The following is an 18,228-nucleotide window of genomic DNA, read 5'->3' as shown; positions in this document are numbered from 1 at the left end:
TTTAATCTCAAACAGCTGATGGGGGGATATTTGCAGCAAGTATCCATTAAAAAATACTTACACTCTCCAGATACATCAGCTTGGTTAATTGGAAAGCTCTTTAATAATTGTTTCAGTATGTAAAATTAAGAGTTTCCACAAGAATAATTAATAATACAGTATTTTATAATAATAAATATTTATATATCAACTGACTATGGAATTTCAACTTGCAAAGCACATAAATGGATTTTTCACCCTGAGTTACATCTAAAATGCTTACCTATATTTGAAAGTGATGGAAAGCTGGTGAGTAAATATTCCCCTATTCTGTTCCTTGGGTGGACAATTCTGAGACACATTCTACACATTTTCTAAGAAGGTTCTGGCAGCATTGAGATGCATTTGCTCACAAAGGTGTCAGTCTCAGTCTGTACAGGCTGCTATGACAAACATGCCACAGCCTAGGTGGCCAGCAGTCAGGTTCTGGTGAAGGCTCACTTTCCTAATTCTAAGACAATGTTCTTGTTGTGTCCTCACATGGCAGAAGGGGAAGAAGTGAAAGAGATATTTGCAGTCTCTTTTATAAGGGCACAAATCATTTTCATGAGAGCTCCACTCTCATGACCTAATCACCTTGCAAAGAACCCACCTCCTAAGACCATCACCTTAGGGGTCAGGATTTCAACATACACATTTGGGGGATCACAAACATCCAGTCCATGACAGTGAACAAATTAAGAGCTCACCCTTGCAAGGATCCAAGAAGGAAGACAAAAAAAAAAAAAAATCAGTTAAAAGAAAAATATGATAGGAAAGTTGAAAGACATTGAAAATTGAAAGACATTGAAAATTGAAAAAGATTCACTCATGGAAACTCCAGAAGGAGAGAACAGAGAAAATAGGGGAAGTAATTGAAGAAATAAAATAAAATTTCCCAAGCTGAAGAAAAGCACCAGTTGTCAGATTGAAAAAGCCTGCTGAATGACATCTCCAGAGAGAAGAAAGCCAGTTACCTACAATGAAAAGAGACAAAAAATTGGCACCGTACTTCTCATGGCAACATGGATATTAGTCAACTATGTGGCAAACCATGGCAATAGTTCAGTGGGTTGGTGGTGAAACCCTGTTGTTGTTTTGTTTTGTTTCATTTTTGAGATAGGGTTTTGCTATATCATCTAGGCTGGTCTTGAACTTCCTGCCTCAAATGATCCTCCCCCCTTAGCCCTTTCATGTATTTCCTTCTTGGAGAGAGCTGTGTCTTCATTTTTCTCTCCCTGATTGTTGTAGCAGTCTGGAGTTATCTTAAGCTCTGCTTTTCTATTCTAGGCCCCTACACCAGGACGCCTTAAGGGAAGGAAGTTTGCTTGCTTCAGAGTGTAGTTCTCCACTTTTAACCTGGGATCAAACACGTGTGTTGTGTGTATAAACCAGGAGACAGGAGAGAGATGGTTTCTGGGCTGTCCTCTCTGACCTGATGCAGCTGTTTATGACTCACTAGAAGCATTGCTCCATGGCTCCTTCTCTTCTTGTTCCATTTTTTCTCTCTAAGTTTGGAATTTCCCCAATTGGCCTCTCACTCACGGATGTGTTGGCATGTAGTTTTCTGTCCACGCCTGTTATCAGTCTCCTCTCATTCATTTCTATCTTCTTTCCAGGAATGTCTCGAATTTCCTGGTCTTTTAATGGTGGTTTCATTTCATGTTTTCCTAGAATGCTGTAAATGTATTCTTTCTAAAATATAGCTTTTTATTTTAATAGATTCAGGATTGGAGGGAAGGTGAAAGATTGCACTGTTTGTCAACTAGATCTAATATCATTCATGTGTATATATATGTATATCTGTTTTATATTTTTATTTTGTGTACTATAGAAAAATTATATTGTGAAACGTACATTAATAAATTGCATTGTATGTGTTATTTTATAATCTCTTTTTCACTTGGCATTATACTTTTAACACTTCCCTATAGAAAGACTTCATTAAATTTTTCTCAAATGTAAAGGACAACACCATGGGTAAATTTAACACATAACCAGAAATAGGACACTAAATTTAGGAGCTGTTAATTAACTAAATTGAAAAATGCGTGATATATTCTTTTTCTTTCTTTAATGCCAGATCTTAAAACGTTTGGATCTTATCCAACCAAAAAATTGATCAGATTATCAATGTATTTGTTAATTCAGTTGTTCTGAAGTCCAGTTGTTTTAGTTGCTTAATGGCCAGTTATATGCAAGAATCCAGTGATACAAGATCAAACATTTATTCTGGTTGGGTATATTTTTTGAATTTGGCTATATTCATAACATGAAGTGAAGATGCAAAGAAATTGCACAAACATCTCTGTTAGAAAATGTCTGTGTGGAAAAATCAGAATACATGGACTGTGTGTATAAATTTGAAAGCCTAGGGAAATGAAATAGAAGGCAAGTGAGAAAACTCTTTCTCCTCTCCTGGAGATTTTTTTCCCCCACTCTGAAAAAACAGGAAAAATATATAATCTGAACCCTCTCCAAAAGATCCAGAAGAAAGGATATACAACAAGGAAAAGCAACTTACATTATAGTTGATGACTCTAAGAAAAAAAGGGAGTGCAAGGAATAAAATAATGACATTGAGACTCTGCGTAAAACTCAGTGGGGAAGGGTAATAATGTTCTTTGAGGGTGTGCTGAAATATAAAGGAATTCTCCAAGAAATGGCAATCACTGAAGCTCTTAAATATCACAAGCATAAGGCTAGAGACTTTACAAGAATATCTTTTTGATTCACAGAGGAGCTCACTCAAAGTTCCAAAGAAAATCTCTAGCACCACCACCCCCACCTCGATTAATGAATATCTTTGAGGTAGGCAGAATAATGGACCCACAAATGTGTCTCCTTTTTTTTTGTTTTTTGACACGGAGTCTTGCTCTGTTGCCCAGGCTGGAGTGCAGTGTCACAATCGTGGCTCACTGCAACCTCTGCCTTCCAGGTTCAAGTGATTCTCCTGCCTCAGCCTCTTGAGTAGCTGGGATTACAGGCACACACCATCATGCCTGGCCAATTTTTGTATTTTTAGCAGAGACAGCATTTCACCACGTTGGTCAGGCTGACCAACTCCTGACCTCATGATCTGCCCGCCTCAGCCTCCCAACGTGCTGGGATTACAGGCGTAAGCCACCACGCCCAGCCAAATATGTTTACTTTCTATCCCCCAGAATATGATACCTTCCATGGTAAAAGGACTTTGCAGTTGTGATTAAGGTTAAATATTTTGAGATAGAGAGTGTATCTGAATTATCCAGGTGGACTCTATAATCATACAAGTCCTTAAAAGTGGAGAACCTTTCCCAGTTGCAAGTGAAAAGATGAGAGGGGAAAAAAAGGAAGAGAGATTCACAGTATGAGAGGGACTCAACCCACCATTGCGGGCTTTGAAGATGGAGGGAGAGGCCATAAGCCAAGGAATGCAGGGGCCTTCAGAAGCTGGGAATGGCCCTCCACTGACAACCAGCAAGGAAGTGAATTCTGTCAACAACCCAAATTAGCAGGAAATGGATTTTCCCCCAGACCCTCCAGAAAGAAACATAGCCTACTGACACGTTGGTTTTAGTCAAAGAAACCCATGTTGGTCTTCTGACTTACAGAACTGTGAGAGGATACACTGGTGTTGCTGAAGCCACTAAGTTGATAGTAATTTGTTATGGCAGCAATAGAAAAGGAATACAACTTTGATCCAGTGTTCTCTACCAAGTAGGCTCAGATTAAATGAAATATTTGAAACTTGGATTTCTACATATGAGTAGAGTTTGTTGTTGTTGTTGTTGTTGTTGTTGTCGTTTTGAGACGGAGTCTTGCTCTGTTGCCCAGGCTGGAGTGCAGTGGTGTGATCTCGGCTCACTGCAACCTCTGCCTCCTGGGTTCAAGCCATTCTCCTGCCTCAACCTACCAAGTAGCAGGAACTACAGGTGCGCACCACCACGCCCGCCTACTTTTTTGTATTTTTAGTAGAGACGGGATTTCACCATGTTAGCCACGATAGTCTTGATCTCCTGACCTCGTGATCCGGGGGCCTCGGCCTCCCAAAGCGCTGGGATTACAGGCATGAGCCACCGCACCCGGCCCCTAAGTAGAGATGTTTTAAAGTAAAAACATCATTTAAAACAAGAAATGTAATCGTGAACCAGCGGATGCTGTTGCAGCTTCGTCTGAGTCAAGATTCAAAGGCAGAAGTGGAGGGTGAGGGTGGTGATCACAGATGAGGGCACCTCTCTGCTTGTGGGCCCTTGCAGCAATCTTGCGTCTGAATGTTCCTCCTCCAGACGTGTCTGCAGCATGCCTTCTGCCCACACAGAGGCTATATTCCACTCCTCTTTTGTGGGAAGACTAAATTTTAAAATGGAAGCTCTTCTGAAAATAGAGTCCCATTGGATCTGAAGCTTGGATGTCATGACATTCCCTGAGTACTACTCAATGTGTAACTGTTTCACGACTTTTGTTGGATGAAATGAACAATATAAATTCCAAAAAGCTTCAGTCCATTTTTTTAGACTTTCAATCTTTTCCTGTGTTCTTGAGTGTTCTGCCTAAACTAGGAAATATTAAATTATCTAATTTCAGCAGTTGGAAGCTGTATTTGTAAATATTTTGATTAGTAAGTTTGTTAGACATTGTGTGGATAGGCCTAACTTCTAAATTTAACCTTTCAATTTTTTTTTAAACAAAAAAAAAGCTGTGACTGAAAATTATACCCATGCTGTGTGTGCAGATCACATACAGCAGACACTGATCAATGCAGATTCAGGACAGTACTTAAGTACATAAAGAAGATTTGGTGAAACAGAATATTTCCATGTCCCACAGGATTTACCATAGTCACTGAGTTTGGCTGAGACTATCAGCTTTTTTCTTCCCACCTGCCTTCCTTATTTCCTTTTTCCCTCTTTTATTCATTAGATGTTTATTGAGTCTCCACTATGTCATGTGCTATGTTAGTGCTAGAAATTCAGTGATTAGAAAAGCATGCACGGGGCTTAGAATCTAAGAGGTCAGTCGGACTTTAAATAATAGCACCAAGGTATATCAATACACTGAAATAAAAGTGCTTCAGGAGAGTATATAGCAGGGGGCCTAGAACTGCTCTGGAAGTTCAGAAAAGCTCCCTAAGGGAAATAGCCCTAAGCTACACTGTGAAGGATGATGGGGAGCCAGCTAGGAGACGGCAGCTCATGCAAAGGTCCTGAAAATAGAGGACCATGTCAAAGATGTCACTATCTGAGACCAGTGGTATGGAGGTGAGAAGAATTTACCAAGACAGTTGTTAGGTAAAGAAAGGCAGGTTTCTTAGAGAAAGTATAAACATATGCTGTAAGGGAACAATGACCAGTTAGTAAGAGAGGAGCTGACTGCAAAGAGACAAAGGCTTGCTGGGGATTTTAGAGAACAGTGCTTATGCTGTGTGCTGAAGAGGGCTTTTTGCAGTACTGATAACGCCAAGGTGGCAGTGAGCTCACTTGCATTTTTCTATCAGCCAGCCAAGGGTCTGATGATAACTGGGTGCAGGAAGATAGTGAGTTATTTGCACAGGAGGGCTACGTGTCCTGGACCATGAAGAAAGTCAGACACAACTTATCTGCTTTTTCTTTTTCTTTTCTTTTTTTTTTTTTTTTGTTTGAAACGGAGTTTCATGCTTGTTGCCCAGGCTGGAGTACAATGGCGCAATCTCAGCTCACTGCTGCCTCCGCCTCCTGGGTTCAAGCGATTTTTCTGCTTCAGCCTCCCAAGTACCTGGGATTACAGGCGCACACCAACACGCCCAGCTAATTTTTTTTCCTTTTTTTTTTTTTTTTTGTATTTTTAGTAGAGACGGGGTTTCACCATGTTGGCCAGGCTGGTTTTAAACTCCTGACCTCAGGTGATCCACCTGCCTCAGCCTCCCAAAGTGCTGGCATTACAGGCGTGAGCCATGGTGCCCAGCTCAATCTGCTTTTTCTTTTTTCTTTCCCTCAGTCTTGCCATCCTGACTCCTTTTCCCTAATTAGGACTCCACAAAAGATTTCCATCATTATCCAAAAAGAAAAAGGAAAACATTGAAGAGTTTAAAATATAGAAAAGAGAGTCAGATTTTTGAATTTTTAAAAAATCTTTGTGGCTGCATAAAATAGGCAAGGGAGGAGTAAGGAAAGCTAGAGTGGATCGGGAGAGAAATGGTGGTCTGTGGCTGTAGGATAGAGTGGAGCATGGGGGTGGGGAGGGTCCAGACTCCCTCCTAAGTCTCTGTTCTGAACATTAGATGAATTCACTTATGACACCATCAGCTCTGGGACTTTTCTTTGTCTGGAGTTTTTTTTTTTTTTTTTTTTTTTTTTTTTTGGAGACACAGTCTCACTATGTTGCCAAGGCTGACCTCAGACTCCTAGGCTCAAGTGATCCTCCTGCCTCAGCCTCCCAACCAGCTGGGACTACAGGTGTGCACCACCACTCCTGGCTGTCTGGAGATTTCTGATTATTGATTCAATCTCCTTACTAGTCATAGGTCTATTCAGATTTTCCATGTCTTCATGGTTTAGTCTTGGTAGGTTTCGTGTTTCTAAGAATTTGTCCATTTCATCTAGTGTATCCAACTTGTTGGGGTACAATTGTTTCTAGTACTCTCTTACAGTCTCTTACAATCTTTTTTATTTCAGTAAGTATGTAGTCAATGTCCCCACTTTCTTTCTTTATCTTCAGCTGTTGTTTATTGACATAGAGATAGGCTCTATAGCCACAGGCCCAGAGGCGGCTGCAGTAGTGGGGGAAAATGGAAGGTGGAGGGTGAAGTGTTTGCTGCAGGACAGCTGAGTGGAGATCGGGGACAGGCGCCAGTGAGGAAGGCCCAGGGGATTGGGAAGCAAGTAAGGGCCAGGGCCAGGGTCTGCTTAAACTGGAACTACTGCCCCATGCCCTAAGGTCCCTAACTCTCACTGGCTGTTTCCTGACCCCAGGACAGGGTTGGGAGTCCTCTGGGCTTCCATTTTCTAAAGCAACTAAACAGAGTACACAGAGGAAAGGAAACTGTCACCCTCTTGCCATACACTCTGGGGGCCTCTGTTCTGCATTCCTCCTTCTTCCCTTGCTCGGGTGGGGCCACATGATGGGCAGCCAGGCTCTGGGCTGTCCCACCACAGCAGGCTCTAAAAACAGCCATGTTTCAGCGAGGCATAAATCTTCTTCCCTGGTGTTCCAGCCCACCAGTGGCACACTACAGCCCAGAGTGAGCTCTATAAGCATTGCTGGCCTAATGGATGCATTGGGGGAAGGGGGTGGGACAGGGGCTGGAGGAAGAGCTCTGGAGTCCATCACAGCACAGGAATAACACACATGGTGTTGGAGAAGCCAGAGCCAGGGTGTCACCAGGTCAGCACAATGACCACATCATCCTTCTTGAAGAAGCCTCAGGCCTTACCAACATTCATGGCCAAGTTCACTCGGAGGTCCACATCCTCAGCCTAGGGCTCCTGGATGGGGTCCTTACACAGCACAGGGAAGATACTATGGTACAGGTGGGCCTGGCGAGCTGCCTGGGGATTCCATGTCACAACAATCATGGGGGCACGTGGGCAGTATCTGGCCACCTGGTGGGCACACCTGCAGACTTGGTGAGGACAATTATGGCCCCACTGCAGCACTTGAAGGAGGCCTCCACAGTGCCCACGGCAGTAGCTTCTGCGGGGTCACTGGTAATGGGTGCCAGGTGGCAGAACTCCTCAAATAATTGCAAGTGATAGATGGTGGCCTCTGCCTCACAGGCAATCAGGTGCTGCATGTGCACAGCCTCCAGAGGATAGTTCCCTTTGGCTGTTTCTCCAGACAGCATGATGCTGTCAGCTTCCACCAGAACTGCATTGGCCACACCACTGCCCTCAGCCCAAGTGGGGTGGAGCTTCTTGATCACATCCTCCAGCATCTGAGTGGCAAGATGACAGGCTTCCCAGCTTGGTTGCACCACCCAATCATCATCCTCTGAGCAAGGAAGACCTTCCCTGCAGGAATCTCATCTCGACGGCTTGTGGTGGATCACCATGAGCTACCATAATCCCATCGCTGGCCTCCAGGATTTCATCAAACCTCCAACCCCCATCATGATTCTCAATTTTGCTGGTTATCTTGCTGTTCTTTCCTTTCTCTCCCAAGACCTTCCTAACTTCAGGGATATCAGATGTCTTGCAGATGAATGATGAAAACATCATATCGACATCTTGCTCGCCCCCAAACTTCAGGTCCTGGATGTCCTTCTCCAACATGGCAGGCAGGTCCACGGCAGCCCCAGGAAGGTTCACACCCTTCTTGCTGCCCAAGGAGCCACCATTTTCCACCTCTGTCACCAGAAAGTGAGCATCCTTCTGCTTCACTTGGAGAGAAATTAGCCCATCATCCACGTAGATCTTGCAGCCCACTTCCACCACCTTGCAGATGTTCTTGTAGTCCAGCCACAGGATGTTCTCTTACACTTTTCCATGTAGGTATTATCCAGCGTGAACTTGAGAATGGCTCCCTTCTTCAGCTCCACCTCTGCAGTGCCGCTGCCCTTGACGGGCCCAGCTGGGATCTCAGGTCCTTTAGTGTCTGGAGCCACAGCAATGGGCTGGTAGAGGATGGAGTCAGAAGCAAAGCTTTCCGTGGCTGTGCACACGTTCTTGATGGTCTCTGTATGGTACTCATGGGCTCCATGAGAGTTCCGATGAGCCACATTCATTCCAGACTTAATCGTTTTCTTCAGCATCTCTAACAATGGAGAAGCTGGGCCCATAGTACAGATGATGCCAGTGCTCCAGGCTGTGATGGGTGGCGAGTCAGTGTCCAGGCAGCACATGTGCTCCAAGAATGTGTCAGCCATGGCTGCGTGCAGCTGCTGGGTCTGAATGAAGGCAGCCCTGGCTTCACTATGGGGCTTCAACATGGCTTCTGAGGTCCTCCAGTGCTGACCGACTTGGGCTACGCTGCAAACGCAGAGAGGTCAGGAGCCCCGGGATGCACAGCAGCCGTGCCCACTTTCATTTCTAATTATAGAAATTTGAGTGTTTTTTTTCCCTTAACTCATGTAGCTAAAGGTTTGTCAATTATGTTGATCTTTTCAAATAACCAACTTTTTTTGATTTTTTGATTTTTCATATTATTTTTCTATTTTCTAGTTCATTTATCTCTGCTCTAGTTTTTCTTAAGGAAAATATATTTTTAAAACATAAATTAGCTTTCTTTATTGTTAGTTACTAACTTTGAAAGTTTTATTCTTTTTTAAGGAAAACATATTTTTAAAAACATAAATTAGCCTTCTTTATTGTTAGCTACTAATTTTGAAAGTTTTATTCTGCACATGGTAACATGGTACACAATTATTTTTAAAAATTTCAATCTCCACAAATGCTTGTGTTTGAAAATCATCTTGTTCTTCTTCTCTAAATCCTTATGCAGTTGGAATCTATTTTATCATTTTTACTTTATTTTTTATCTTATTTTATTTTATTAAAGATTCAGGGGTTCCATGTGCAAGTTTGTTACACAGATATATTGCATAATGCTGGGGTTTGGAATTCTAGTGAACCCATCACCTAAATAGTGAACATAGTACTCTACAGGTATTTGGAAAGGTATTTTTAATGAGAGAGATAATAACACGTTTTATGCTAATGTCAATGATCCCAAAGAGAAGAAAAATTAATGACGTAGCAAAAGGATTTCTGGAAGAATGTTTCTGGGTTTGTTAGAGGAGGTGTCGTTTAGCATGAAGTGGTAGGATGGTTTTGATAAGAGCATCGATAGGAAATCTGAAGTCCTGGGTGGGAAGGCGGAGAAAGTGGGTACAGATAGGTGAGCAAATGTCGGGGCAATTACTGCTGCAAGAGAATCATTACTTCTGTGTGCCTTCCTTATCTCTATAGCTATACTCTGGGGTGGGATAGAAAAGAAACAGAATAGGAGGGAGGAACTGGCTTTATTATTTCTCCAGCTGGGAAATCTGCAGTGTGCCCAGCAGTCCATAATGGAACATGGGCCAAGGTTGTGGGGTGATGTAATTCATGAAGGACATGATTTCCAAATGGCATCAAGAGATGGTCATTGTGTGAGTGTGTGTGAAAGGTGTCAAACCTAAACATTTGAAATAGATGACAGTATGTTGCTCTTTATTATTTTAAAAATATTATTCAGGGTCCTCAAACAAGAGAACTAACTTAGATGTCTCATCCTCTGATAGGTCCTACCTGCCTTACACGCTAACTTGATCATCTTTCTCACATTGAATTATAGTGAACAATGATTAAAGTTTAGCTGGTTCTTTACTGGCTTGTCTTGTAAAGGTCCCAGGACCTGCGTAGGATTGTCACAGAATGGGGCTGAGGTATGTGCCTTCAGCCTACCTACCTCATTCCTCTACGCCATGGGGGGAGAGGACTCACTACCATTTAACACATTTCTCTACCCTCTGTTTCCTGTGGGTTATACTAAGATCTGGTGGCTTGATTAGCTTCAGATTCCATCTAGATGGTGCTAGTATTGTGTATTTTGTGACATCTGGGATACATCATGTCTGCCAGTTCCACTGTTCCATTTCCAGTAGGCTAAGGTTGACCAGTGGGTTCATGGATACCCATCTGTTAGCAAGGCCTCGCTCAACCTTCACTTCATGGTTTTAATAGCCATTGATGATCATTCCTGATACCATTATTTCAATGAGTTGCAAATTGGTGATTTTCTAATTCTAACATTCCTCCTCCATTATCGATTGTGATTGTTTTTTTTTTTTCTTTTTGAGACGGAGTTTTGCTCTTGTTGCCCAGGCTGGAGTGCAATGGCACTATCTGGGCTCACCACAACCTCCACCTCCCGGGTTCAAGTGATTCTCCTGCCTCAGCCTCCTGAGTAGCTGGGATTACAGGCATGCACCACCACACCTGGCTAATTTTGTATTTTTAGTAGAGACAGTGTTTCTCCATATTGGGTCAGGCTAGTCTCGAACTCCTGACCTTAGAGGTGATCTGCCCACCTTGGCCTCCCAAAGTGCTGGGATTACAGGCATGAGCCACTGCGCCTGGCCAATTGTGATTTTTCTATAAATGAAAACTTTTCTTCATCAGCTACTTGGTTTCTCTGAAAAAAAAAATGAATACAGAAGAAACAGGATAGATGTTTTATTCCTTTCCTTTATTCATCAGTCTTCAGAATAATGACTTGGTGCCCAAGCAACTCCCAAAGGTAGTTAACCACTGAGTTGAGTGTTGCGGTTTTTGTGAGAGGGTGGTATGGTGTATTATTATAAACTCTTGGATTTTTATATGCTTGACATTTTCAATCCATTTCAGCCATTATTCTTTTTTATCCAAATTATCCATCTCTAGCCAGTGAGTATCATTTCAAGTTGATGCGTGTGTCCTTTCAACATGACCCCAGGAATCTAATCTTTGACTGCTTCTTTTCTTTCTGCCTCAATTTATGCATTTCCTGCCCCAAACCTGGAAATGGCTACTTTTCTAAGGAGCCCTGGTACGTTTTTGTGAAAGGTATATAAAGTCCACATTCTGAGTGTCTGTAAAGTCTTCTAAGTTGTTTTCTAGGTTCTACTCCCCCCCTCACAGATCTACCATAAGTAGCATTGCCATATGAAAATTCCTGGACCCCTGGTGGGATAGATCATCCCGCTGCTAAAGACCTTTCAGTGAACTTTTGGGGCCAACAGCATACAAGCCATTCACATCAGCTAAGACATTCCTGCCCCTGGCCCTGCTTTTTCTCTCACTGCAGCTTTGCAAGAACACTAGGATACAGGATACAGCCAGGCAGCCCTGGGTCCTGGAGAAGTTCCTGCCACCCTATATGTGTCATGGTTGGGGTTGAGCCAGAGTCAAGCCAGAGAATGGGGTGTGGGACACGACAGCACCAGGGTTGGTCCCATCTCTATCATTTGCAAGCTGGGTGATTTCAAGTTCATCATCTCCCCCTCAGTGCCTGCAGGCTCCTCATTTACAGAAAAGGAGAGGAAAACAACAACCTCACAGGGTCATTGTGAAGATTAAGTGGGACCTACATACAGCACCGAGCCCAGGACACTAAAAGACCATAAATAATAGTTTCCTGCCCTTTCCCAGATCACTTACCCTCAGTTATATAATCAGATGGTTCAGAATCTAAAAATTCTGAGTTCTTCCTAAAGTGCTGCAGCTATTTTTACCTGTCCTTTCACAAAAGGTTACAGTCCTGTCCTATTGCCGGGGAGAGGGCAGCCCTGAGTCACTTCCTCCCTCCCTGTGCTGGTCCTTCTGTGCCGAGCTGGACCAAGGCCAGGCTGCTCACCGAGAGCTGCCCATGCCACGACGGCTTATGCTCGCTGACATTCAGGAGGGTTTCTGTAAAACCACGGGCTTTGCAGGAGACTGGGCTGATCTCCCACTTCCTGAATTGGTCATGCACTTTTACTTCCCTGACATCCTTTTTCTGAAATTGATCAATGTTTCTCCCAAAGTCAGCAATAACTAGCAGGTGGTTGATATTCAGATTTGAGGCTGATGTCTTCGGACTTCAAACAAGTGATAAGACTATTTCCTTTGAAAGACAAAAATGTATGTACAGCTGTGATCCACAGCTTGACAGCACCTCGGGATGACCAGAGGAGCTTAAAAATAGGGATGCCTGCATCCCACTCCAGAGACTCTGACATAATTGGTCTGGGGTGTGGCCTGGGCTTTGGGGTATTTTATAAACACCCCCAGGTGATTCTAATGTGCAATGAAGGGTGAGAATGGGTAAAAAGTAAGTGCTTAGGTAAGTGCAGTTTCTCTGCCCCCAAGCAGGTGTCTTATCAGCTGGTGAGCCACAAAGTAAAGTTGGCCTTTTTTTTTTTTTTTTTTTTTTTTGCATGACAACTTTTTTTATATACACTTTAAGTTCTAGGGTACATGTGCACAATGTGCAGGTTTGTTACATAGGTATACATGTGCCATGTTGGTTTGCTGCACCCATCAACTCATCATTTACATTAGGTATTTCTCCTAATGCTATCCCTCCCCCAGTCCCCCACCAATGTAAAAATGGCCTTTCTCTGGCTTTCAAGACTCTCCTGTGTGTCATGCCTACAGGTGAGTCAAAAATGAAAGCACCTGCCAAGTTACAGAAGGTTTATGAGCCATGCCAAAGGGTCTGGGCTAGCTCTTGCTAAAACCCTTGTCCAAGAGTTTTCAGCAGAATGAAAAGTTGGTCAGGTTTGCATTGTAGGAAACATTGCCTGGCAGCACTGAGGAGAATGAATCTGAGTGGCGATGGTCACAGGAAGCTAAGAGACCACTGAGGTCCCAGCAAGAAGGTAAGAACCTGAAAAAAGGCAAGTACCATAGCAGAAGGCCAGGGCATGGAGAAGAAGAAAGAGGGGGCTTCTCCTCTTCCCAGTGGTGCTGGCCCAGGACTCTTGGCCTCTCTACACTGAGCCCATTCTCCCTGTTGCCTTGTGATTTGTTGGACTTTTGTATGCAGGCCTCAGTGTCTCCACTGACTTGTTTCTTACTCGTAATAATGACTCACATTAATTATGCTTTTGCTGTGGGCCAGCCACCCACTCAGAACATCTCACTTTACCAATACGAAGACTAAAGCTTAGAAAGGTTAAGTGATTTGCCCAAGGTCACACAGCCAGTAGGAAGTGAAGGCAGATACAGAGGCAGATTTCTGACCAGTAATCTACCCATTTCCACTTCTACCTGTATTGCCTCTGTGCTTCTCCCCTGGCTGAGGCCACCTCCTTTTGAATTGAGCCTCAGAACCTGCCGCACCCACAGGCTCTTTCCAACTTTCTATCCTGGGGCTTCCTGGTCAGCCTGACCTTGGAGTCTTGGTGCTCAAAAGAAGGAGAGGGTCCAGCTTGTGGTTCCATTGACTTGATTGACCAACCTCTTAAAATAGTTCTAATTTACATTATTTCAACTCCTACTGCCTCATAACTAAAAAGACCCCCTGGTCCCTTAAGTTTCTCACATGCTAAAGTATTAAAACTCCACAAATTCACCTTTTTTTCAGAGAAAATTTTTTAAAATAGTATTTATAAAAAACTTAACCTTTGTGAATGGGTCAGAGTTACAGGCTGTAGGTGTGAGTAGTTTAGAAGTTTCTGCGTTAAGACTTTGAGTTCAGGTTCCCAGTATGCCTAGAGAAATCCAGAAAGCATAGAGGGAAGGAGAGAAGGCTTACACTTTAAGAATTTCTGTGTCAACATTGTTTGAAATGCAGCCTGGAATTACCACCACAATAGTTAGAACAAATCTTGGGATCTTAAGAAGAAATGATTCTCTAATCATTGCTCCTTTGCTCATTAGCTGTCGCTGACTGAAAATCTATTTGAAACATACCAGTGATGTCATTTTACAAAGGATAGAGTTAAATGGAAATATTACAATGCTATCTATAGGAGAAACCTGTGAAATATACAAAAGCAAAGCTCAGAGAGACTGTTGGTAACAGGTGAAATGTGTGAAGTGGTGGACAGTAATATACAAAGTAGACTATAATTTGTTGCTGAGAGTCTTTAACAATACAGATAATGGTTAAGAGCCTGGTGTTTGGGTTAGACAGGTCTGCTTTCAAGTACAATTTATTTTTCTTGTTTTCTTTTTCTTTTTTTAACTTTTAGGTTTAGGGGTACATGTGAGGGTTTGTTACATGTCACAGGGTTTGCTGTACAGTACAGTTTCTATTATATATATATATTTTTTTGACTGAGTCTTGCTACTATGCCCAGGCCGGAGTGCAATGGCACGATCTCAGCTCACTGCAACCTCCGCTTGCTAGGTTCAAGTGACTCTCCTACCTCAGCCTCCCAAGTAGCTGGGACTACAGGCGCATGCCACCATGCCTGCCTAATTTTTGTATTTTTAGTAGAGACGGGGTCTCACCATATTGGCTAGGTTGGTCTTGAACTCCTGACCTCAAGTGATCCACCTGCCTCGGCCTCCCAAAGTGCTGGGATTATAGGCATTAGCCACCGTGCCCGGCTCCTATACATATTAACTTAGAAAGTTTGGCAAGTTATTTAGCCTCTGGTAGCATCAGTTTCCTCATCTGTATAATACGGATGTCATAATGAGAGATAATCTATGTAAGGTACTATCACAGCATTGCCATACAGTGTACACTCACTCACTGTTAATCATGGCCAAAAAGTATGTAACATGGATTAAGGAAATGGTACCACTGGAAACTGACAGAGCCTTCTTAAGATCCCAAGAAGAATGATTCTCTAATCATTGCTATGGCTATGTCATCACTATGTCCATGGCTGTGTCTTTGCTTATTGTGTAGTGCAGCAGGGATACTGGCCACCTGGATAGCCCATGACTAACTGAGGGTTCATTCAGCCTTCAACCAGGTATGGGGCACGGGATAAGTGTTCCCTCCCAGCCTCGGTTTCATGCTCTGAAATATAAGCTGTCTTGCAGCGCCAACCTTCTGTGACTCTCTCTGGCGAGCTGCTGGCAGTGCCCTAGTCACTCTCTGAAGAGTAGTCTGGTTCCATGATTTTACAGCTTTGTTGTTGGACACAACAGTAGCCTCTTTTAAAACAGGAACCCATCTATATTATGCAGAACCTGCATTTCCCAGTCTATGACAACCATTAGCATCAACCTGTTGTTAATAAAAATAAGTAACAGTCGATTCAATAAGAGGTTGCTGACAAAACAAAATCAGCAGAATTCAGGCATTTCTGACCACTGGAGACTCCACTGATCACCCTAAAAGCCAGTCATGGCCAAGCGTGGTGGCTCACGCATGTAATCCCAGCACTTTGGGAGGCCGAGGCGGGTGGATCACGAGGTCAGGAGATCAAGACCATCCTGGTTAACATGGTGAAACGCCGTCTCTACTAAAAATCCAAAAAAAAAAAATTAGCCAGGCGTGGTGGTGGGTGCCTATAGTCCTAGCAACTTGGGAGGCTGAGGCAGGACAATGGCGTGAACCCGGGAGGCAGAGCTTGCAGTGAGCCGAGATCGCACCGCTGCACTCCAGCCTGGGCAACAGAGCGAGACTCTGTCTCAAAAAAATAAAAAATAAAAAATAAAAATAAATAAAAAGCCAGGCAACTTTGAGGAGACCCAAGCACATTCAGCCCTGGACTGCCAGCACCTGACTCACCCATCCATCAGACGGCCTTGCCGGAGCCACCTGCTGGTAGTGTTGTTCTCCATATGCAGTGGGGTGTATTTTTAATTTTAGGAATTCCAATCTCATTAGCAGTTTGAAAGAGCTCTTTGGTGATTCTTTTAGGAAAGCTAAGAATTATTTGGTGACATGGGTAGTTTCCTCAACTCCATTAGGGGAGGAGAATTTTTGTGTGCTAGTTGTTGTTTGAGTCTGGAAATTTCAAGCCTTTGGTAACAGAACTGTGAACTCCTCTGCTACACTGGGAGCACACTGTGGGTAGGAACCATAAGCAAATTTGCCTGGCACAGGGCAGGCACTAATCTATAATTGTTGAATAAATGAGTAAATGATGAATGGTTGAATTCCAGGACCCCAAAGGCCTTTGAATTCAAATTTCTTAGCTTTATAAGAACCACTATATAAGAATCACTGAATTTACTTAAAGGCTATATATATATATGTATATACACATACATACACATATATATTTCTCTTATTTATGTTACAAACATATTGTATACATTTTATAGATTCTTCTTATACTGAAGAGAGTGGGATGAGAATAATTGTTTATATTTATTGATGTTTTCCAGTATGGCTTATGATTAGACAATATGGCTTTCTTTGGAATAAAATGGTACATGAACAAAGGCAGGAAACTGTATGGGAGGGAAATAAGTGCCAGAAGAATTTTTCTTCTTCATTTAGGTAGAACTGAAGAGTCTTTTCAGGTTCTTCCATAAAGAAGAGACTTGTAAAAGCTTCAGTGTGATATTCTATTGGGTTCTGTTGACATCATAACCCCAGCAAATATTTTAAAAGATATAGTATTCAAGTAAAATAATCCCTCAACTATGAATATGAGTCTTCATTTAGGTAAATGAATATAAAATTGATCAACTGGTGCCAAGCAACTCTTAAAATTCATGTAATTATCTGGGTAATATCTTAAAAGTCACCCTCTGTCTGTATAGCGTGACTTATGAGACTGTGTGCCTCTCCCATTGGGTAGACAGAACTGGTGCATTTCAATGCATCAGGTATCACATTAGGCAGAGTGTGGGGTGGTAGTGGTGGTTGTTTGGAAGTTTAAATGTGGGAAAGGGATGTGATGGATTTTCTGCTTGGTCTGTGTAACCCAGCATCCTCCCTGACCCCTGCTGCACTGTATTCTGCATTGCTGGAGCAAAGTCTGCAATTTCTTTTCCCAGTGTGGTTCAGAGTTAGGGCTTCCCAGTGAAAAGTGGAAGAAAAAAATTCTGTCATGCAGATGACATAATGCGCTGTTGCTTTTGGGGGGATATCCCCCAAGAACAACATACTGCAGGCAAGCAGCTGAAATTATTGGTAGCAGCTGCCCTTGGCTCTGAGGTGCCCTCCTGAGAATCTCTTGCTTCGGTACTCCAGGGCAGCTGGAGTCTGGGTGGCAGCTTCCTCTAATTCCTACTGTTCTAGATTTAGTGAAAGCAGATTTCCTGACCTTGACAATCCCAGGCCTACTCAATGATCATGTACTTCCTTGGATTTAATCTCTTTCTGCTTAAAATGCTTGGTTTCTCCTTTTCTTTTCTTGCCTGAATGAACCTTGACTGTTAGACTATCCTCACCAGCCTCACTCTAGATGAGCCTGAGTCCCAGGGTTTTGGCAGTATTGGAATACGGATCGTGACAGAGCTGTCCAACGGCCAAGGGTAAACAGAAGTCACACCCCGGGCAGCCCAAAACCAGGGGACTAAAGGCAGAGGGAGGAGAGCAGGAATGGAACCGAGTTTGGGTTGTCTGCAAGGATTGGGGCAACATGGAGAAGTGGATCCTAAGAAGTCATCAAACAACGCCTAGTAGAGAGAAGGATCCTTTAGGGGAGTCTCTGGATGGGGGTGTTGACTGTTGGGACTGCTGGGTCAGTTCTCAAAGATACCTCTGACCATTAGATGGCATGTATAACAAGGAAACAGACCCCTCAAAAATAAAGTAAATGGAGTGTCTTCGTGGGGAAACAGTATCATGGGCAGATTTAACTTGCCCTGAGTGAACTAGGACCATGTCTTTCACGTGGTTAAAAACACTGCATCTTAAGGATTGAATTGCAATAAATTAAATTATTCGTCC

The 18,228-nt window shown here is 43.0% G+C and overlaps 1 pseudogene; it reads right to left on the bottom strand.

The window, feature by feature from the left end:
- Window positions 1-7,301: 7,301 nt before the first annotated feature.
- LOC101144694 (pyruvate kinase PKM-like) lies at window positions 7,302-9,025 on the bottom strand (annotated as a pseudogene).
- Between the last annotated feature and the right edge of the window lie 9,203 nt (window positions 9,026-18,228).

Source organism: Gorilla gorilla, chromosome 5, assembly GCF_029281585.2.
Source record: "Gorilla gorilla gorilla isolate KB3781 chromosome 5, NHGRI_mGorGor1-v2.1_pri, whole genome shotgun sequence".
Taxonomy (NCBI): Eukaryota; Metazoa; Chordata; class Mammalia; order Primates; family Hominidae; genus Gorilla; species Gorilla gorilla.
This window is presented reverse-complemented; position numbering and strand designations above follow the sequence as displayed.